Source organism: Lissotriton vulgaris, chromosome 10 (assembly GCF_964263255.1).
Source record: "Lissotriton vulgaris chromosome 10, aLisVul1.2, whole genome shotgun sequence".
Taxonomy (NCBI): domain Eukaryota; kingdom Metazoa; phylum Chordata; class Amphibia; order Caudata; family Salamandridae; genus Lissotriton; species Lissotriton vulgaris.
The window spans coordinates 106,012,854-106,037,029 of record NC_141698.1 but is presented as its reverse complement, the minus strand read 5'-3'; the positions used below and the strand labels follow the sequence as shown (position 1 = coordinate 106,037,029).

The following is a 24,176-nucleotide window of genomic DNA, read 5'->3' as shown; positions in this document are numbered from 1 at the left end:
GCTCAGTTGGAAAAAAGAAATGAATCAGGTTTATAAATAGATAAGGGAATACCCTAAAAGTTTAGCGAGGAAAGGGAAGTAACTCAATATACAGGAAAGAATTTACCACCAAAATGATAACTCAATCGGATCTCACCTTAATAAATAATGTAGAGTGTTCACAACAAAACCCAATAATGCACAGCATAGTGGTCCCGGTGTTCAAATCACATTGAAGGGGAAATGGATCAGATCCCAGCTCGAATTCTATTATAAATAATAAGTCAATAAGTAGTAATCATGACATGCGAAAAGATTAAGGTACATGGCGTAATTACGTTAGAGTAATCTGTGTTTAGATGCTAATCAAGCAGTAAAAATGATATTAAAATACGGAGGTCCCAAGTATTGCACCTGACCACAGATAGAGACGCTTGGCGTATTCGCAGGCATAAACCTACAAGAAAGCATGCCCGATCATATTGGAAGAATTGTGCTTACTAATCCTCTCAAGGGTAAATCAATGGAATCTCACCTTAATAAAAAGCAGAGTGTTCACGCAAGAGCCGTGTAATGGGTAGAGAAGTTGTCCCGGTGTTACACTCTCAGTTGGGGGGAAATTAATCCGATCCCAGCTTACACTCTAATGTAAAAATAAAGTCAATCAATAGTAGTTTGTAAATAAACAATCCAGTTACATATTGTAAACACGAGAAGTGATTGGTGCCCAACTGCCAGTCAGGAAGTAAAGGACAGAGAGTCCTATATAAAAAAAAGGCTGCAATAATCCGCCAGAGGGTACGAGAAGATATTAGCCATATTCATAGGTATGAATCCACATGAGGCATGAAATACTGGCCCTTGAGGATGTTACTAGTGAATGGGTTGATGACACCCTAGGTGAGAAATGCCCCAAAGTTAATCGATTTTCGAACCTCCTCCTTAAATACAATATCTAATTGCGTTGCCGCCCAGAATCGCCAAATGAATGGGGCAGGGGTTATATTTGTCATTTGAAGCCGTAGTAGGACAGTATCATGGTCAGACAACATCTTGGGCACATGCCGTACCCCCTCCACCCACGGGCCCGCTCCAGCAGATATGAGCCAATAATCTAATCTGGACCATGTACTGAGGACATTTATGTGCCCTCCCGCCGGGCAGGGTGATGCAAAAAGCCAGGCATCCACCAGCCCTTACTCCTCCATCCCCCTACTGGACCAACCGCACTGCCTGCTTTCCATGCCAGCCTGTAGGCGCGGAGCAGTCTGCAGTAGGATCCAGATATGTATTTAGATCACCACCCCAAAGAATGTGCACAGGTGAGATGGAAAATATATGCCTCCAGGTGGAAGTAAAAAAGTCTGGATCATCTGTTTGGTGTGTATGTATTTACTAGCATGATAGGAGTGCCAGATATTGTCCCCTGAACAACCAGTAACCTGCACTGATCGTCAACATAGGAGATCGTGAGCATAAAGGGAACCCCGCGTTTAACCCGGAGCAGAACTCCTCGTGAATAAGTGGGGTATTACAAAACCAGTTGATAAGATGCCCATCTAGCACCTATTGTGTGGCGTGTATGCTTTGCTAAGTGTGTTTCCTGCAATAGGGCCACATGAATCTTATGCCTATGCAGGAAACTGAGTATCAATCTAATTTATCGGAGCTTGTTAAGGCCTACACACATTCCATGTGATGAAATTCAAACTATTGCTTAGGTGCGCCATATGTGTTTCCCAAGAGGAGCGATCTGATGTTTAAGAATGGATACAGTGTGTGGCATGTTACGTACAGCGCAGTATAAATCATGTGTGGCTATTAAAAAAACAGACAACACAAAATTCCCTTTCCTCCTACTTATGCAGACCCAACTAGCCAAAGATATCCCCCCAAAATTATAGGCATACAGAAAAACAAAAGCATAATTCAGCAAAAGCTATTCAATAACAGCACCGTGCATTAGACTTACCTAGGGTGCTCCCACTCGGGGGTCGCCAGGTTCCCAGTCTCCCTCCAGGTGTACGGAGGTGGTTAGGTAATTGAGATCAAAACAAATTAGAAACATAGAAAATAATATTGCGGACCTGAAAAGCATCCACAAAATTGCATACATGCACCATTAGTTACAAAAATATATATTTTTTATTTTTCTTATTTTGTAAACTGGTCATATTTTTCTATAGTTTTAGAGCAAAAGAAAAAACATAAGGAAAATACACTGGAGGTAATGATGCCCTCTATGCTAAAAAGTGCAACATGTTTACACATGTAAATACTTAAATCATTCTAAAACAGAGGGTACAATGATTTGTACTCTGTCTGAGATTCATTGAACATTCTCAAAATCATATACAAATTGTTATTTGATATTGCAATGAAAAGCAAATTGATCTTGGGGATGGCTCTTGTACAGTTTAGATCCTACGCTGGTTTAGGCTTGGAGCCTTCATCAGGACGCCATGTACATATATCATTTGAAACCTCTATATTTCCTATTGGGTATTGGAACCTCTAGGATACTTCAAATATAAGCGATTTTATGGATCTTCGATTCCTACATGAGGTTCTTGGATGAATGTCTAGTCGGTACAACGAGATTCTAATATTAACCTTTGCGATGTCCAAAGATTTCTGTCTGTATATCTTATCTGCAAACCCAATCTATACGCTGCTACAGATTACTGTAGTCTCAAAAACGCCAATGTCCGTTACGGCAACGATGGGGAATGATGCACCATCCACAGCGGTTACCACTTTGAAGTGGTAACAACAAAATGTTGTGAAGATTCCATCAGTTACACAACAGCACTCCGATACATGTAAGGATGATAAAAGCAGCTTTATATTCCAACCATGTTTGCGACTTGTAGCTCCAACGATGTGGATTTGGGTGTGGAAGTACTTGTCATGCCCCGAGATTCCCGACGTACTGTCCCTTTAAGGGAAACCACTATAAATGCTAACTAGACCCTTGGAGCGAGGCTTTACGTTCTTGCGTCTAGCTCCGTTGGTTAGCAGTTCCGTCCTGTTCCTGTGTGCCTGATTTCCTGTTGATACTTCCGGTTTAGTACGAAAGTCGGAAATCACCGTTCCTTCGTGCCTTCTGCGCGTTGCACGGTTCCCCTTCTGTCCCGCTATTTTGGTGCTTTGCTCCTTGTTCGGATTATCATTGGTGCCCCGCCCGACTGCCGGGCTTGGTCTCCGCGGTCCGGCCGGGCAACGCCTCCCTGCAGACTTTTGCTGTCTCCTCCTTGCTCCGCCCGACTGCCGGGCTTGGTCTCCGCAGTCCGGCCGGGCAACGTTTCCTGGTACACTTCTCTGTTACGTCCTTGCTCCGCCCGACTGCCGGGCTTAGTCTCCGCAGTCCGGCCGGGCTACATTTCCCTGCAACCTTCACCTTCACGTTCTTGCTCCGCCCGACGGCCAGGCTTGGTCTCCGCCGTCCGGCCGGGCAGGGTGTTCTCCCTTTTAGGTATTTAGGTTTCTTTGTCCTTTTTCCACCCGGCGGCCGTGCTTGGTCTCCGCCATCCGGTGGTGTCCTATTTTCTTTACCCTTATTCTGTTGCTTGATTGTATATTTGCGAGCCCCATCATCATTCATTCCTGGGCCAGCCTCACTACGTGTTTGGGGATACTTGCGTGGACCCGAGTGGAGTGCAGACATCTACCTTCACAACAAAGAACACGGTAACAGCGCTGAGCGCTGCACTCTTGCTTTATTTACAATAGTAAATTTATTGAGTTTTAAACATGTGTTTTTGTATCATAGACTTCCAGGCAAGGCTGTGATGTTGACGTTGGATTGGTATCAAGTTCAATTGATTTACACATGCATCTAGAAGACTTCTACAACGCACTGAGTGAGAGCTTTGCACTTTAGTCTATCATTTTTCTAGGTTCATGGTAATAGAAGAGCATTCACTCTTAATTGTTTGTTATTTCAGTAAGAGCTTAAGTTGAACTCCTACAACTCCTACACATCCTGATTTGGCGGTTCAGACAAAACATTCGTGGTATGTAATGGTCCTTTGCGGAATATGTGATATCTTTACATGTGTGTAGGAACTGTATTAGATAGCCTGTATTTCTCTTTCAGCCTCACGTCTACCCGAAGTCCTTACAGTATTGTGACACCTACACGCAGAAGAATACAGCCAAGCCTTTTGTCTTCCCCGCCTTTCCTTGTTTTGTCTCCCTGTTTTCCCCTGGCGAGCCTCTCGATACTCTAGTGCTTGATAGAGTCGGAAGGCCGTAGGGGAAGGCTGTGGACTAATCTAAGGATTCCTGACGCTCCTGCAGAACCTGCCTGGAAACCCTTACAGTACTGACTCTGGATTATAATCCCTAAATTAGAACGTCTTGCCTGGTGGACGCCATCCGGAGGTGGTTAGGTACGCAGAACATGCACAGCCCATCCCAAGGGTCTTGTATGAAGCTGCACCATCAATAGGCTTACAGGGCGGTGGAGAGCAACTCATTCAGCATCATAATCTCAATGATTTCACAGATTCCATCAAGCATTACACTGTACATAGTTCATAGCTTCCAGTGCACGGCAAGGGTAGCTCAGGGTCCCTCTTCACCTGCATTGTCCGCATATGGGTCATGTATAAATTATTTGGAGTGAGCGTCTTTAGGAAATCCTTAGCCGCTTTATGCATCGCAAATATCTTCTGTTGTCCCCGGTACTCAACACAGTTTTTTGTAGCTGGTGTTTGATCGGTAGAAATTCTCTTTTGGCCAATTGGACTGCAACCATGAAGTCAGCATAAAAGGCGATCTGATTTCTCTGGTACTGAAGTTCTCCCTTTTTCCTTGCCAAGCAAAGGACTGTATCCCTATCAGGATAGTTTAAGAGTTTTGCTATGATTGGACGTGGAGGTGTTCCAGGTGGGGCACGCCCCTTGAGGAAACAATGAGCCTGCTCCACCACCAGAAGTCAGGACAGAGTTTCGGCTTAAAAAATTGCTGCCAGCATTTTCCTCGACATAGGTTTCCATTTTGCCAGTATTTGTGGACCATGGGACTCCAATGATGCGCAGGTTGTTGCAGCGAGAATGAGCCTCCAGGTCCTCATTCTTTGCCTGGATAACCACCAGTACACTCTCCATATTCAAGCATTTCGAGCTCACTGTCTGGTTCTCGTCTTCACCCTTAGAGACCCTCTGTTCCGCCTCTGTAATGCGAGAGAATTGTTTATCAAGTTTTGCCACCATGCTGTCAATACGTAAGTTCAGTAAGTCTATCTTCCCGTCAATGGAATGAAGGCTGCTCTGCTTGGCCGACAGTGTTGCTTCAAGGGTAGTCTGCTCTGCAGTTCCAGCAGACTGCTCCCTTTCAAGTCCGCATCCTGGGGCTGTCACGCCGAGCCTCTTGTCTCGAAGGTGAGGTGTGTCTGGGTCTTGTCTGCCTTCCCGATGATGGGTGCCAGGTGTCCTCCACCAGCCGGCTAGGCAGGTCTCAGCGTGGGTTACTATTAGTGTGGCGATGCGTTTATAGGATTTAGCTGCGTATTTTATCTTTTGACACAGAACAGTTCTTTGGTAGCAACTGTTAAAATGACGCTCCCAACCTGCAACGATCTATCGCACTGCAATCCCGGGGTCCCCAAGAGATTCTCCAGTCGCACAGGGGGTAGTAAGAGGAGTCCCCAAGCCAGCAGTACAGCTCCGCCACCGTTATTCAACACTGGCCTCACCAGTGCATTCTATCGTACTCCAGCACCTGTATCTAGTGCTTCACATATAAGCCAACAGTTCTGTACGCATGTCGCAGCACCAACCTGCATCAGACTTTATGTACTCCACGGATCAGGGACTTCCTTGACCCATATACTTCAGACCGCAATTAAATCTTCAGGGATCCGTCTGTAAAGGAGGGGGTGCAAATAATATGGGGGATTGCTCTGCTGTGTATGCCAGCGTCACTTATGTGTCTGTACTCACCACATGTGAAGGCAAGTGCCCCCTCCAATGGCGTAGGCCCGGAGCTTGTGCTCTCATAGACTATGGCTGCCTCCAGTTCAGGCTTCCTCGCTTGAGCCCGGGACCGGTTCTCTCCACATGGTCCCTGCATTCAACTGGGCTGCAGCACAGGGTTCTTAGCAGCCCCCGGCCGCTATATAGGATCCTCCCCGACGGGTGCCAAGGCCACGCTTCAGCACACAACGCTTGGCGTTGCAAGGCCTTTCACCGCTGCAAAGCACTCAAGGCAGTCGCGCCCGTCCTGCCTCCGTTCACCTCAGTCTCGGCTTCTGCAGCTCCACATGGGCCCCCAGGCAGGGACTATATCGCACTCCCCACAGGGGTCCCCCTCTGCACAGTTAACTGCAACAGCAAACCAGCTCAGCTTGAGCTTCGGTCCGTGCCCACAGGCCCAACCGCAATTCACTCTTCGCTGCCGCTCAACAGTCCTAGATCGCCTTCGCCCCCAAAGTTCACAGTTGAGCAACGACTGATGCAGCAGAACACCTGGGCAGTCGGCATATTTCTGTTTTAAGTGAGGATAGCAGGATTATGGGTGGTTTAAGTATAACAGACCAGCAAAGCTACACAAAGTTGTGGCCATCTTGCCACGTGCTCTCTAGCGCCCCTCCGGGTGTGGTCTAAGTTAATAGACAAAGCATATCTTCCTACCAATATCCTCTTCCCACCAATATCCTCAAAAGCAAAATAAATGCTGGCCACATCAGTCATTAATTTTACTTCATCTGGACTTTATGAGGAGAATCGTTGAATTGTGCAGGACAGACTTTTGGAGTCAGTCAGTGATAGACTCCTTGATTCTAGGATTCTTTGAATTCTGTCTATCCCCTCGGGTCCGGTTGATGATGTTTAAAGGAGTAGATTGACCCTAACATTAAATTACAGTCCCCACTTATCTTAACCCATGTGTAGTAAACCTAGGCCGTAGTGCGTCATCAAGTTTAGGAAAATTGATGTTGGACACCAGTATCTCTACCAACAGAATACCACTGGCCATAGGCACTCTTATCTTTGTAGCATAGTGTTTAACTGCAAAAGTTCTGATTGTTGTTTAGGTCTAATATTTACAATAGAAAGTTATGTTTTTGTGTTGTATTTTTTTTATTTGCCCTACATTTCTGTGCGCAAATAAAAGACCTTTCTGTTACAAAAAACAAACACAAAATTAGGTTTTTGTGAAGTGTAATTATATGTGTCACTTGGTGTTTGACTTCCAAACTGTTACAACCTTCTTGAGTAGTTTTCAATTGCGTGCCTTCACTACCATTGGCGAGACTAGTGTAGCAGTGAAAAAATGTGGATATTAAGTTGGAGTGTGGTATTGCATGAGGTTCTGCATCAATGGTAAACTACAGAACCCACCATGAAAACTGGTCATTAATAAATGCCTGTGCTAAAGCTCAGGAGTGGAGGGTTTCACAAAGAGAGGACACTCTTAACAAGGACTACACTGCGCCTCTTAGTTGCAAATAACTAGATGGACCACAGAACATGGTATTCTATCTTTTGTCAACTCTATTTATTGTTTTATAACAGGACATGGAGAAAAAGCAACAAAAGAAGAACAAAGCACCAGCCAAGCCCCATAGTGAATCATCAAAACATTACAGCGAGGAATATTTTAGTGGAAAATTGCAAAACATAATATTGATAGTCCCACTATATATCCCAGATCTTTGTGATATTTCTGGATGCAGCCCCTGGATTTATACACATATTTTTCCGCTATTGTTAGGTAATCACTGCCTTGGATCCATTCCTTTATCAGCGGCACCCTCCCAGCACAACAGTGTTGAGCAGGGTCTATTTTGGCTACCACTAGACCCAGTTCCACAAATGGTCTTGTGGTCCGACGTCCACCCCACTTGTCCATCAGTCTAAGCTGAATCATTTTGGGTTCAGGGTTGACCTGCCTGCCCTCTACCCAGTGTTCAATCAAAAGAGGGAGAGAAAAGCTGTCATCCTTTCGGCTTCCAGGCGAGGATTAATTATCAACACAGAATGGATCACTTGTACCTGTGTGATCAGGATCAGGTATGGTGGCCCTCTTAAAATCTCTCATTCACGTACACAGGTGGTCGGGCAGTATAGCTTGATTATCCGCCTATTTTTGAAGTGACAGCATCATCATTGGGATTTTTTGGGTATGTTATCCTCCACCTGGAGGTAGAGCCACTGGTAATACTGTAGTGATCAGTGATGAAAAAAGTGCTCAAGTGAAGTGAGTTAAAATTGCCTACTCCTCCAAATTAGAAACTTCTTTAATTAATTAGAGCTGTGGAAAAAATAAAAGCATGGTGTTGCGTATGAAGAAGAGTTACTAATCTAACACACTAATTTGTCCATGTGAGCGCTAGACATGTTTCAGCCCCATAAATGCCCAGCCAGGTCGGGGGGCTTTCTTCAGGACCTTTGGTTATGTGAGGTTGCTAATTTTGCAGCCTAAACGAGGTAGGTCATTGACTTACCCTGCTTCTGTAAGGGAACTGCTTATTAGTACCTGTAACTGGTTATCCCTTTTGCGGGCCGCCTCAGGGGAACTGGCGGGCTTTTTGAACCTGTCGGTGTCTGCTAATGCAGCTTTTGCTAGCTCTGCAATCCTGGGGCACCAATTGCAGAGCTAGCGCAAGTTACAGTAGCAGACACAGACAGGTTCAGAAAGCCAGCTGCTTTCCCCGAGGCGGCCCGCAAAAGGGATAACCAGTTACAGGTACTAATAACTAGTAATGATCACAGAAGACGGGTAAGTCAATGACCTACCTCGTTTAGGCTGCAAAATTAGCAACCTAGCACAAGTTACAGTAGCAGACATCGACAGGTTCAAAAAGCCAGCCAGTTCTCCCGAGGCGGCCCGCGAAAGGGATAACCAGTTTCAGGTACTAATAACCAGTAATGATCACAGAAGAAGAGTAAGTCAATGACCTATCTCATTTAGGCTGCAAAATTAACAACGTCACATAACCAAAGGTCCTGAAGAAAGCCCCCCTTACACAGCTGGGCATTTATGGGGCTGAAACATGTCGATCCCTCACATGAACAAATTAGTGCATTAGATTAGTAACTCATCTTCATAAGAACCACCCTGGTTTTATTTTTTCGACATCTTTAATTAATTAAAGAAGGTTCTAATTTGGAGGAGTAGGCAATTTTAACTCACTTCACTTGAGCACTTTTTTCATCACTGATCACTACTGTATTACCAGTGGTTCTACCTCCAGGTGGAGGATAGCATACCCCAAAAATCCCAATGAGGATGCCGTTACATCAAAAATAGGCTGATAATCAAGATATACCGCCAGACCACCTGTGTACGTGAATGAGGGTTTTAAAGAGGGCCACCATATCTAACTCTGGTCACACAGGAACAAGTGATCCATTCTCTTAAAAATGTGCCCTCTACCCAGACATTGTTTTGCATACCCAGGAGCAATATCGCTGTAGCAGACATTCCCAAACTGTGTGGTAGACAGTTCCCATGCCCCCTGCACAGCATCTCAAATACTGAGGGTCTAATTCCAGTTTCATTCGACTTAACCTAGTGGGGCTGTAGTATACCCTTTGAGGGTAAGAACATGCTATTCTTCTCTTCTTTTTTAAAGGTTGACTTTATGAATGATGCTTGTGACAATTATCTAGGCCAAATCCTTTTGAAGATATCAAGTACTGAACAATGTATTGAATAGCCTTCTAGAATGCCCTAAGAAAGGGTGGCAACTCCTGGTAGCCGTGGGTTCATGATGCAGCGAATAGTAAAATGGAAGGATGTCAAGGGCCTCCTTAAGAGGATCCTAAGAAGGAGGAAACAGGAGGAGGGGAAATAATCATAGGCAATCTTATGAATCTTGATTGAAGATGAAGAGTAGTAATGCATATAATAGTAAGTCACCAAACTCCTCCTGAGGGCCAGGAAGTAGAATAGAGGCAGTCAAATTCCATAAGTAGAATTAAACTGCAAGAAGCAAAAGTCTGGGACAAGCAAGGAAACGAAAAATGCAACAAAAAGTAAAGGCACAGATAATTAGCAGCATTCTATTAATTTAGAATTGCTTCCATCCATTCTATGCGATTCTAACAGGAACTGATATGACAGAAAAATAACTGATTCATCTAGGATTGCGATCCTCCGCTTACATCCTGTGGGCAGACCAACATCGTGGAAAGGACATGTTTTAAGTCTTGACCAGTTCTCGTTCTACAAATCATGGTGTTTGCCTGACAAACTAAGGAGAAGCCCAAGTTTGACATCTTTTAGTTCATTAAGACCTGCCCTCGGTACCGCTGCAGCCATTCTCGTCCTGTACTCCAGACAGCTTGCGTAACACCCCTCTAGGTGATCACAAAAGCAGAGATACAGGATCGATTTTGGCAACATAGATTTTCCATTACACGTTCAGCGTGGAGTCTAATGACATCATGAATAATGGCCCTTCCTTTTCACTCACACAAGGCCTTCGGTAAGATCTCAACTCCATTCTAGGCACAGAAGTAGCAGGAGATAGCAGAATAGGAAGTGGCTGAGGTGCAGGAAGTGGATTGCTGAGGCAGCAGTTGGCTTGCTAAAGAGGTATGCAAATATCCTGTGCAAGGAATGTGTAATGTAGCCACTAAACCAACCTAATGTTGTTTTAATTTGTGGTGCTGCTTGAAAGAAATATTGCTGTAGCAGTGTGTGTTTGAACCTAGAGGTTCAACAAACACTGCTTAAAGTATTGGTGACGAAAGGGTCTCCTGACTGGTTGCTCGCTTGCCACCAGCACCACTCCTGATTTCCTCTGAGTTCAGTTACCTGCACTGAGGAGCTCTGGGAATGAAGCATATCAGTCTTGTGAGCTGGGAAGACAGTCTCATCCTAAGATTCTGAAACAAGCATTTCTAGCCCACGAGGTTGAATGCCTTCTCAGCAAGCCATACAACTTTTGCTTTTGATAATATCTTGGATATCTGCAAATCGAGGATTTAGCCAAATAATGTATATTTATAACTAGGTACCACTTGGGGATAAACCAGTTTCGATCATTGTGAACTAACATTTATTCCTTTGAGGCTAATCTTTTGCCTTTGACTAAAATTCCATGCTATCTAAGAGTGTTACCGGTTTATAAGAAGCTATATCCATTGCCACATTTCCCCGGTTTTATAAAAAATAATTGTAATTTTAAATAAAGGGGGAATTCTATCTCCTGCTTCAAGAGATTGAATAAATTGACCACCTGACCTGTTTGGTCTCAAAAATTCTGACGACAGACTAACCCTGCAATCCTTACCACCCAGCATAATAGTTACAACCTCCCTTCTCTCATTGGTGAAAAAGAGTTGAGATAATGCCACATCTGATGTTAATCTGTGAATTTCTATTTGGACTTAGAAGCCCTTATACTGGCATTTGATACATTTTGACTGATGTAGGTTTTTACAGTGGATGAAAAAAGTCTTAGAAACTGGCTAATGCTCACTTTTAGGTTTAAGGATCAGTAACTGTGTGATGCAATTTGTAAACTACCCCAGTTTATTCTGTGCTTGAATTAATAATCCTGTGATCATGTACTCATCTCTAGTTTCGCTTTGGCCTTATCTCTAAGTAATTCATCCTTCTTGTGTTTGGAACTTAAATAAGCTTTTTCACTAGTTTAACAATCTATTTCAGCCTTCTTGTTTCGTGCTTGTTCTTATTGTATATGAAGTTATCATTCCCCTTACCATAGCTTTGAATTCTTACCATCCAATTGAATTATCTTCTGAACCCTGAACAAAATATTATGATACATTCCCTAATCTTTGAATGACTTAATCTGTCCGTATTAAGGATTATTCAAAATGCCGTCTATAGCGCCTTTTCTCAAACCCTGTTTGGGGGGGCCTCGAGGGCCGACCGCGGCTACTTGTTCCCAACTGTGGTGGTTGAGGTTTTTTTCTCTTGATGCCCCAGGTCCCATCCTACTGCTGTTCTGCAAACTGGACCAAGTACAATCTCTTCCGTACTCTTGGAGTTGGCAAAGGGTCAAGAACTCAAAATTTATCAATCCACCAATAGACTTAAAGATTTGTCCAACCCACATGGTCAGCGACGGCTACCGCCCCCCTCCCTGTATGCCCACAACAACCCAGAACACAACGAAACGAAAAATGATTTGTCTTTGGAAGGCGGGGGGTCGCAAAACCCCCGGCCGTATTTATTAAGATACAAAAAATTAAAAATTGTTAAACAAAATATACAATTTTTTATGCAAAATTATTCAGAAACATTTAGATACATTTATATTGACAATTGTGATCGGCTAGCCTTAACAAGATTCTAATACAGCTTGTTTCCTAACCGAATCTAACATCCTCATCTGAAAATTTTGCATACTAACATTGATGGCGATATGGCAAGGTCGCTAACCGGTGTCAGGTCTTACAAGCTGCGCCCTTACACAAGTGCGCATGCGCAGCCGGGCCCGTTATTTACCCGGTCCACCCCTGCAGCCGAGCCCGTTAATTACCCGGTCCACCCATGCAGCCGAGCCCGTTAATTACTCTGTCCACCCCGCGAACTTCATTTAACCAGTGAAGGAGGGCCCTAACTTGCGTTACCAGCTGCCCCTGAAGTTCTAGGACGGGCCAGTGACCCCTCCTCCCCCTGGGCGGACACCTCCAAAGGATGATGCCGCCCCCTAAGACCTTAAAATAGCTGCTCACCGGTCATGACCTTACCGCATGACCAATACCCTAATAAATACGACGACCTGTGGAAAAAAGAAACTAAAGGACAGCTACACTATCTACCATACATGTATGACATACAATCATCAAGCTACTATGGGAAAAAGGTCCTAAACAACAAAAACATTTAACAATTACATTTTACATTTCTCCAAATACTTAATACATGACATGTATACACAATTCCCGTCTACACAAACAGTCTACTAACATTTTCTGCTTCAATTCAATATCCTAAGAGAAAAATAAGTTAATTAATAACAACAGGTAAACATAATGCACAACACAGCTTTGTTTCAGGGATGGTGGGTGGGGAAAATTAGGAGGCCCCGAGCGCGGGGCACGACCAGTGTGGGGGAGCGTCAGGCGACAAGAAGGGCCAACTGAGCGCTCCCGCCTCCTTTATTCAAAGGGACGCGGGGAGAGGGTGGGCCGCCCCCTCCCCTCACCCCTTGACGCCCGCCCCTCTGACCCGGAAGACTGCACCACGCTCCCGGATCAGGGATTGGGCGTCGGCCGACCAGTGGTGTGGCGCACACCTCCCGCGCACCATTGGGCGCCGGGAGATCACGCCCCCACACCACCACCTGGCTTGGTAGTTTGGTCTGCCCTGTTCCCATGATGCACTGGGCCAGGGTCAGACTAATTTGCATATAGCCAAATTCTGAGCTAGGATGGTGCAGTGAGCTAAAAAACGGTGATGGATCAAGCCCTGATCCTTGGACTGGGTAAGAGTGGTCTGCTTAATTCAGACACTCTGTTCATCACCACCCCCTTTTCTGAATCATTTTTGTCCACCATAAGCGTGGAAGGGTATACTCGGATGTGAGTCCCTTGCTCATTGCACCATCAGGATTCAAGCAAGCCGGGCCGAAGACGGCTGAAATGCCAGAAACCGGTCCCCGGAAGCTTGTTTCCTCCCCAGTATAAGAATTGGCTTGGTAGTTTGGTCTGCCCTGTTCCCATGATGCACTGGGCCAGGGTCAGACTAATTTGCATATAGCCAAGTTATGAGCTGGGATGGTGGAGTGAGCTCAAAAACGGTGATGGATCAAGCCCTGATCCTTGGACTGGGTGAGAGTGGTCTGCTTAATTCAGACACTCTGTTCATCACCACCCCCTTTTCTGAATCCTTTTTGTCCACCATAAGCGTGGAAGGGTATACTCGGATGTGAGTCCCTTGCTCATTGCACCATCAGGATTCAAGCAAGCCGGGCCGAAGACGGCTGAAATGCCAGAAACCGGTCCCCGGAAGCTTGTTTCCTTCCCAGTATAAGAATCGGCTTGGTAGTTTGGTCTGCCCTGTTCCCATGATGCACTGGGCCAGGGTCAGACTAATTTGCATATAGCCCAGTTCTGAGCTGGGATGGTGCAGTGAGCTAAAAAACGGTGATGGATCAAGCCCTGATCCTTGGACTGGGTAAGAGTGGTCTGCTTAATTCAGACACTCTGTTCATCACCACCCCCTTTTCTGAATCATTTTTGTCCACCATAAGCGTGGAAGGGTATACTCGGATGTGAGTCCCTTGCTCATTGCACCATCAGGATTCAAGCAAGCCGGGCCGAAGACGGCTGAAATACCCGAAACCGGTCCCCGGAAGCTTGTTTCCTTCCCAGTATAAGAATTGGCTTGGTAGTTTGGTCTGCCCTGTTCCCATGATGCACTGGGCCAGGGTCCGACTAATTTGCATATAGCCAAGTTCTGAGCTGGGATGGTGCAGTGAGCTAAAAAACGGTGATGGATCAAGCCCTGATCCTTGGACTGGGTAAGAGTGGTCTGCTTAATTCGACACTCTGTTCATCACCACCCCCTTTTCTGACCCACACCACCGGCAGGCATGGGAAGAGGGGATCGCAGAGCCACCATGCGGGAGGGGGGGGGGGCAAGGGCCCCCCCTTTTCATTCTTTTAGTAACTATCACACATGGGTATTCAATGTCTACACAGCTTAATGGGAAGAATACAATATAGTGTTAAAATCCTATTGGAGTATGGGTGCTTCACCTTTCTGCACCCACCCTCTGCTAATGGAGTTTCCCAACATTTTCGATCCCTGGGGCCCCAATTATGTAAAGGGCGCACTTTCTCTGTTTGCGCCTGGTGCTCCTTAAAACAGGTGCAATAGATAAACAGGGAAAGTGTGCCCTATTACATAGAATGCGCTGCCCCCAGAGCAGCCGCAAACTTGCGCTGCCCTGGAAGCAGCGCTTTCAGGGGAAAAACGGAGCTGCTGCTTTGAACCTGCTCCGTTTTCACTGTGCAGGCAGTAGCCTGCCTCCGCTTTGAAGGGGGATTTGAAATCCCCTTGCAGGTGGGTGCAGTGAGTGACTGCACCTGCCTGCAAGGGGATCTCTGGGTGGTCCATGGGACCCTCTTCCCCCTCCAGAGAGCTGCAATCAGGGGACTCACTGACAGTGCGCCACATTTTAGTTGGCGCACTCCTGAGAGCTTATTTTCCTCTGTGCCCTGTATATAACACAGTGCAGGCGCAGAGGCAAAGGGATTCCCTCATTACAGGTGTCCTATAAATCCCTTTCTGACTGTTAACCTTGTGGAAGGCCCACACTGATGGTTATGAGGCTTGTGGTGTTACCAAGGCTTGTCCTGTTTCCATTCCAGATTTCGACTGCTGAAAGTATCTGAAATGTCCGGGTGAAACTGGTGCGGAGAGTGAGAACTAACCGGGATTACCTATTTTCCCCGGTAAATCTTTATTACTCTGGTGATTCCAAAGGTTCAACTCAAAATACCTGTTAATTTTGCACTTCTGTAGTTAAAAGAACGTTAACTTTTTAGGGCAGTGGCGTAACACAAGACAATGAGGCCCGTGCAAAATGCGATGAAGGGCCCTTGAGTCTACCATTATCTTACAGCTATTCATTGACCTTAGGCAGAATGAGGGCCCCCCTTACAGGGACGTAGGAGACGCTACATTTCTGGTGTAGGGGGCGAGGAGGGGGGGGAGACAGGGGCAGCTTTGGGGACTTTCGATTGACCCTCTACAAATTGCAAATGGTCCATGAACTGCAGATTCTGATAAATGTATACAATCACAAACTTTCAACGTGAAATAGAAAGGCAGGCATGTAATCACAAGTATGTTTTATTGTCATTTACATGTTATCTACATTTTGCAAAGTAATTGGATCAAATGTGAAAAAACATGTTTCTATTTATAAGGGTTCTGGGTGTTTGTTACGAAAGAGGATAGTAAGACCAATAAAGGTGTTCTTAGCTTTCAGACGGTGGCAAGGGTACCAGATAGGATTTTAAAGGTATTGTAGGGTTCAGTGGTAAGTAGTGGTAAATTGTGGTAAGAGTATATTAGGTTTCGATGGGTAGGTAGAGGTAAAAGGAGGTAGGGGGGTTGGAACTTTGCCCTTTCTGCAGGGTCACCCCAGTTTTCTTTTTGGTCTTTTCTCTGAATTCTATTTTTACTGGCTATAGAACTCTATTCACTTTACACCTGATAACCAGTGGTAAAATATTTGTGCTCAGTTTTTCAGCATTTTAAAATTGGTATACTCCTGATCGACATATTTATCTTGTCTATAAGTCTTTAATATATGGTACCCACAGTATATGTAGGGCCTGTAAGTTAAATGTCACCAATGGGCTGCAGCACTCATGGTGCCACCCATTACAGTGGCAGAATAAGGCATGCATCCAGCCTTGCCACAGAAGCCTGGTTGAGCTTTAAACTGCTAATTCGACCTGTCAAATTAAACCCTTTTAGCAGGCTTAAACCTTCCTTTTAAATGTTAATGTCATCCTTAAGGTAGGCCTTAGTGCCCATAGGGTATGGTGCATGATATATAAAAGTAGGACATTTAGAAGTTTAGTATTCCATATGTCCTTAGAGCGAAAAAGCATAAAAGCTAGTTTCACTGTAACAAGACTGGTTGCTTCCACAGGGAAACACAGAATTACATTATAACACCTTATAATGCTAATTTCAGATTGGTAATGGCTACAGAAATATTTTAAGTACTCTTTTTAATAGTTAAACAAAATCCAATGTAATGGTTTAGTTAATTTTATCAACCTAGAATTGAAAAAGTCCTTTTGAAAAATTACATTTTGCCTGCCTAAAGCCTCTGGATGCCTTTCTGTAAGTATTTAACAACCACCTAGCAGCTTGGTAGTTCTCCTGTGGCAAGGAGTGAACAGATCCCAGGACAGTAATTATGAGCCTTGGGTGTGGGGAGGTGTTGTCCTCCCCTTGTCAAGATTGCCCGTGGGCTGTGCTCAGTCCCTGGGTGCACTTCAAAGAGTATGCCGCTGGCACAGGCAGATGTAGCTCACAACTGGGTCTGCCTTCCATTTTTCCCTTCTAGTCAGCCAGGCTCCAGAGAGCTCCCCAGAAGTGGTTTAGAGAGACCACTGGAGTGGGGCTGCGAGAATCCTCTTTGACATTAGAGTGTCAATTCGTTCTTGTATGCCACATCCTTCTTGACAGGTCTGTTGGGGTTTAACATATAATATTTGGGGTGCACTTCAAAGAAGGGAAACGGAATGTCAAAACATGTTGTGTGTATCTACTGTTTGGTTGCTGAAAGCTCAGCTTTGATTTTACCAGACTTCTGTCTCTGTATTTGATGGGGGCGGGTACAGAAACTGTCTAAAACTGGATTGTGATGTTAGATATGGGATGACACTGGGATTATCATAGTACATTCATTACGCACACCCTCTGACCTCAAAGCCCAAGTTTAGTGAGGCCGAAGACTTCAGCCATCTTGAAAATGCCCAAAGTGGGTAGGGTTAGCCCTGGCAACCTTACCGCATTGGTTAGGGCATCGCCTGGGATAATTCTCACCCACAAAGCTTGAGCCTGGAATAAATGTGAATTCTCCAGCAACCCACTTCAGAACACTTGATGACCTGTGGAAGATCAGAAGATGGCTGAACCTGCTGCCTGAGACATGAGAAGAGCCCTAAAGGACTGGACCTGCTCACTCTTGCACCAAGACAAAGAAGTGAACTCCAAGGGTCATAAGGCTGACCTCCTGTTCAAGCTACAGGGATACAACAAGCTCCAAGAGGCCTTTCCTTCAATTGGCCAGCTGATCAGTGGCACCTCGACTTGGACGGGTGTCTACCTGCCATTTTGTGAGCCTTTAAGTGCCTTCCCTTGTATCCTGGGGGTATTTCAAGTATATTCCTGTGTTTATTGGGACTTGAAAGACTAAAGTTAGAAGATAAAATCTTTGACAGGACAAACCTGGCTGTTGCATCTGACCTGCACTCCGTCATGGTCAGCATCAACTTGTGTCTAGGTCCTGGGCTACCAGAAACTTTGACTATCATTGGCACTTGGTGCTATTTTTCCTTCAAAAATTGTACATTCATATCCAGTTTCCCTTATTGGATTTTAGTCATTTTGGTGTACTTTTGTTTATTAATTTTACTCTATGTTGCTAATTAATTTGAGGGTTTTCATTGTTTTGCATTTTAACTTTATTATGGTTTTAGTTCTTCAAAAATACTTTACACATTGCCTCTAAGTTAAGTCCACCTCCTCTGTGTAATATCTACTAGAGGTTGTCCTCAGGTTTAATTAGTACCTTTAATAGTTTAACCTGACAAGAATTGTGATTATTACGTGAGGCAGGTAGTGGTAAAGGGTGGTAAGTTTTTTTTCTTCCCAGTACTCCGAGGCAGGAAGAGGTAAAGAGAGGTAAGCAGTTTTTAGGGTTCAGTGACAGGTTGAGGTAAAGGGAAATAAGGGTTTTTTGGGGGCATTTAAGGCCAGGTACGGTTAAAGGGAGGTAAGGGATTGTTAGGGTGTAGTGGGAGGTAGTGGTAAAAGGGGGTACAGCTTTTTAAGGTTACGGGTCGGGTAGAGGTAAATGGAGGTAAGGGATTTTTAAGGTTATGAGGAGGGAAGAGGTATGGGGTGCCAATGGGATTTTAGGGTTCAGGGGGGGGAGTGAAAGAAAATTAAGGTTTTTTTAGGATTTGGGGTCAGATAGAGGTAATGAGAGTGTACGTTTTTTTTAAAGATTTCGGCCAGTAGGGGTAAAGAAAGGTAAGGAGGTTTTAGGCTTCTTTGGTAGGTAGAGGTAACGTTTTTTTAGGGTTCAGGTGTGGGTAGAAGTAAAAGTAGGTAAGGAGTTTTTAGGGTTTAGGGGAGGAAAGCTGTAAAGGGTGCTAGGGATTTAAATAAAAAGGTGTGGTTTGGGGGTGTTAAACACCCCTCAAAACAAAGAGGAAAAAAGCAGGAAAAAAGAACAGCCGAGTTAGTTGTGCTGACATGGTAACTAACAATTTCCTTCAGGTCCGCAACAGATGTCAGCAGCAAGCACTTATCTTGCTGCCCCTTCTTGTTAGAGATGTGTGCTTTGGTTATTGCACTGTGCAAGGTGGATGCCAGATTTCCTAAAACAATTGGCCGGATGTCCTTCGCCCCATTTTGCAGGGCTTCTTTTTAATAAAGTAAGGCTTGAGTTATTCATAAAGCTCCACTCATCCCCTCACCTGTTGTTCCCGCTCAAGCCTTCTTCTGGAGACAAGCACCACCAGGGTTGCAGCTTCCTCGTTGCCCCGCAGGCTCAAATTCAAGTTGCTGATAGGGGAGTTCTGAGAAGAGGCTGGGCGCTAGGTGATCCTTGGACAGCCAACCAACGGGTGGTGCATGAAGATCCCGGTCCTTATCAATAGCCCGGGCAGGATGCAGACAGCAAATGCATTTTTCCTCTTCTCCCTTTCTTCTCAACCATACAGGCTGCAAGCAGCTGTAGCAGAATGCTTTGAAGGTGCTCTGTGGGTGGTTGCAGGTCAGTAGGTCAAGAACACTGCCTTGATAGGTAGATCCTTCACTTGCTAATGACCATTCGAATGTCCCCTTGTCCCATCACTCCTGTCCTTGTGTTCCCCTCACTTCAAAACTGGATGGGGGATAAATCCCCCACGCCCCCCACACTTCCCATGCCCTGCAAAAAAGGCATGGGGGCCCCCTGTACCTCCGGGCCTTCCGTTGAGCCCCTGTTCAGAAGTTCATGATTAACTCCACCCCACATCAGGGGAACTCGTAATTAGGCCCTCTTTGCTGTAGCCTGCACCCATTGTCACCATAACATCCATTATTTTAATTTTAGTACTATATAGTAACTTTTGTGTTATACTGCCATTTCTACAACAAGCTTTGTAGCACTGTAAGTAACAAGTGTCGCTGGCGGTGTGCTCCATGATGTCCACTTTATTAATCTCAGAAGCATGCTAGCATGAGGTACACCTGCTTGGATTCAACCCCTTCTCTTTCGGTTTTCTTATCTTTTATCTTTGGAAGACAAAACTCTTCTGGGCTCAGTGTTTCTGCCACATCACAGTGTCATTCATCCCTTAGATCACTTTTTGCACACTGTGTGTGTCGCAAGCCAATTTTTGGTGTATCTGGAAAGTAAGAGCAATAAATAAGGATTCCTTTAAATTCTGTTTCTTTACACATTTGCCAGTACTTCAAAGACGGAGGTCAAATGTCGGCTGTCTTCTGACAAATTGCTGCTTTTTCTTCTACAATGAGATTGGTGTTTACTTTTCTTTCTCTGACTTTAAAGAGAGAGTATGTTTAGAGTGAATTATTTGACAATCTAAAGTTCACGGAGTGTGAAAGGAAAGGCTGTAGGATGTCGGTTTTTTTTTTTGCAACACACAACAAAACGTAAATACCTGTAAATGAGGTGCCTGCCTTTAGCAATTCAAAAAAATGTGAGTAATTTTTGCTTTTCAAATTCTGACGTGTGCTGGAAACATATTTTAATAGGATCAAAACACTTAACTTGGTGATGCACAAGTGATGCATATTCACAGAAACTGGATTTTCGCCATAATCATTTGTGTGCTGTCTAGTTTTTCCAGTATAACTGCATGTCTTTTCAAAGTTAGTGGCCATTTCAATGGTAAATGTGCTGTCTGTAAATGACAACGAGCTACCACATAATGCTTTCTTTGCATTAAAAAATCGTTCCAGCTCATGTCCATTAAAGGTAGGGTCAAGAAGGCGTGTTGTCATTCCAAAAGTGGGTCATGGTTCTAAAAAGTTTGGGAACCACTGCCTGAGCTTGCTTTAGGCCCGATTCACATATCTTTTGCTGACTAAAGTGGAACGTTCATGTGCCAACAACTGATCTGTGGGCGGAAACTCCCTGAAGCAGATTCACAAAATCCGGATTGGCAGACATTTCCGCTCCCACATCGGATTCACTGCTGCAGATAATCAGACGGGATTGCTGGTTGGCCCCTCGACTTACTGTCCATGCAGGGGAAGGAGGAACAGAAGGCCTTCCTGAGCTGTTGCTGATCAGAAAGTTGAGACACGCCCAGTGTTCATAAATCTTTTTGTGAGCCCTTTTCCACACTCACAATTCACAGAAAACGACTATTGTGAATTTCCCTATTTAGAATTAAAAAAAAAAAAAGAACACTCCCCCTGCCAACCTGGCTTTAGCACTGGTGGTGCGCAGTAGGACAACTTTTTTTGGCGCCCCCCAGTGACCTCCTTCTCCACAGATTCACTCACTACCACCCTCACCCTGCAGTATCCCTAATCTTTCCATAACCCCTCTCAAACATACATTGAATTCGATTTAAACCTCTGATTGCGGTTAGAGTTGGCTTCACTAATGAGAATGTAATTCTAGCCAAACGAAACCTATTCAGCAACGTAAAGAATAGATAATGAAAGACTAGGGGAAAAAACAAAAGGTCCTCATCTATGCTATGCTATGCTGTTTGCATGCAGCTCTTTGTTGAAAGTTCATAAGTCACTGTGCTACATAAGGATTGTAACTTATTAACTGCAAGTAACAAAAGAATTTCTGTGACAAAAGCAGTAACTCACTGAGCTATCTACATAAAATACAGTTCTGCGATGGAGATAGTACATGTTCTTTTTCCCCTACTTAAGATGAGTGAAACTGCCACCAGACACAACTCCGAATCTCTCTCCAGCAGGAACATTATTCACCAGCGTTATCTTAACATTTTTATTGTTGCCTGAAATCTGCTATACACAAAGGAAACTCAGCAGTAGGTGCTTGTAAACCCATGAGTTATTTCTAAACACAGCCTCCCCCCCCCCCAAGGTCAGCGCCTGGTGCGACTGCACTGGTCGCACCAATGTTTTCTCTCTTCTCATTTTCTCTCGCTCTTTCGGTCTCTATGTCTCCCCCTCCCCATCCCCCAACCCCACTCCCCTCCCCCCACGGAATCCAGAATCTAAGCAGAAGGACGTTTTTAATGGGAAAATGTATTACATGTAAAGGATAAAATCTACTATTGCATCTTCCCACCATGCTTACTACATTAGATATTCTACCATGTGGAAATCGTTTGGAATATGCATGCGCAGAACTAGGACCATGTCTACTTTGCTCTATAACCAGGATCACTGGATTTCTGCTCCAAGGAAAGCAAAATGATGTAGCACATTAGGAATTATGCGACAAATCCATATGTAAGCGCAAAATGCTGCAGAATCGCCTATTTCCTCTGGCCCTGGGTATGTTGCAATATTTACTTTATATTTACACCTATAGGGTTTCATCGATAACCAACGATGTGTAATTCTGTGCAAATTGTGTAAATTAAATATGATCTATAGATTTATACTTTATTGTGAATTAGTGATTTTTTATTCTGTACATCTTTTGTAATTAAAGTTGCAGTATACCCAGCTTTTTTCTGTATGAATGAAGAAGGGATGCGGAAAAACACATTTCATCCCTGCTGTTTTCACGACAGCTCCCATGCACTTTAAGTAACCCAAATCATGTTTTGTTACCTTGCGAACAAACAATGGCAAAGGTAGGTGGTCTGGTTTAAACTTCTAATGGGTTCAAAAACAGACACACAGAAATGTTGTTTGGACGTAGCATACGAAAGCCAAACCTCTTGCTTTTGCCAATGCCAGCAAGATGTGTGTATGGGTTAAAGGTTTGCCTCTTAAATTTCTTGTGATCTGCAGGTCAAGAGGTCCAATTGTGGTAGGTTCTACTCAGTAGTTCAATTTTCCACAATCTGTGTAGGTGAATACATTTTAATTCTCTGATTGTTACAGTTGTTAGATGCTCACTGGTTAACGTGGAGTGGCTCACAGGTTAGAGGCGGCAGACCCGGAAGCAGAGAACGGCCCGGGACCAGGGTTCAATTCCCGATGCGGCAGGGTCGTAGACCAGGGTCAGCGGACTCGATAATTCTCGCCTCGGTGCCTACTCTAACCAGGGATCACACTCGGCAACTCTGGGCATTAGCTTGCCTCATCTCTACAACGGCCCCCCACATTCGCCGGGGATGCCTGGTTTCACCTTGGAGATACCCAGTAGGGACCATCTCACAGGGATAGCCAGGACGGGTTCCCCAGCGGTCTACAGCGCCACGACGCCTCAGGGCAGCAGTGCGCTTTACAAGACACATACATTTACATTTACATTAACTTGGTGATTCTTGAGCATCAACCTGGGCACCAGGGTTCAGAAGTTGCATGGTTCTAGAAATGTAAAGTGAGCTGGCTGGAAGCAGCGGGAGAGAAGACGGCATCAGCCGCAGGAGGGCGGCATAAGTGTAGAGGTGCAGTTTTGCATGTGGGTTTTTGTTGTATTCTTAAGTGTCACTTTGCAGAACACATGTTCGATTTGAGATTAGATCAGGAAGTCCCCAAACATGGCGGGCACCTTACTTTGAGGTTGCAGTTTTTGTGGTTGCCCTCAGAAGACTCCCAGGATATCATATCCAATGAGCAAAAATGAAAATACAAATAAGGCAGTCATCATAGAGTCAGGCTCGCACTTAAGTCCTGACATGCTTAAACAAGCATTTACAATGCAATGGTTTCGCCTTTGGAAAAGTTAGAGCTATTGGCATTGTAAATGACAACATTTGTGTATTGGTTTTGAAAACAGATAAATAAATGGCATTGTCATTTACATTGCCATTAGCTTAATCTCTCGCAAATGTGAGACCTATTGTACCCTACGGATGAGCTCAGCAGACAGCAATTACTACCACACACACACACCCAGAGCCACACACACACACACACACACACACCCAGAGCCACACACACACACCCCCAGAGCCACACACACACACACACACACACACACCCCCAGAGCCACACACACACACACCCAGAGCCACACACACCCACACCCAGAGCCACACACACCCACACCCAGAGCCACACACACCCACACACACACACACACACACCCAGAGCCACACACACACACACCCAGAGCCACACACACACACACCCATAGCCACAGACACACACACCCAGAGCAACAGACACACACCCAGAGCCACGCACACACACCCAGAGCCACGCACACACACCCAGAGCCACACACACACACACCCAGAGCCACACACACACACCCCCAGAGCCACACACACACGCACCCCCAGAGCCACACACCAACACCCAGAGCCACACCCACACCCAGAGCCACACACCCACATCCAGAGCCCCCCCACATCCAGAGCCCCCTCCCACACACACACACA

General features: G+C 45.0%; 1 protein-coding gene across 3 annotated transcripts in view; it reads left to right on the top strand.

Annotated features, from left to right (window-relative positions):
• SNX8 (sorting nexin 8) overlaps positions 1-24,176 on the top strand; it is a 167,309-nt gene that overhangs the window by 43,624 nt on the left and 99,509 nt on the right. The window contains exon 1 of one of the 3 annotated variants that reach the window (XM_086940615.1): positions 15,240-15,371. The exons of the other annotated variants lie outside the window; for them this stretch is intronic. The gene's annotated coding sequence lies outside the window, so the exon portion shown is untranslated. Of the gene's footprint in view, positions 1-15,239; positions 15,372-24,176 lie in introns of those variants that run through there. 3 annotated transcript variants of the gene reach the window in all.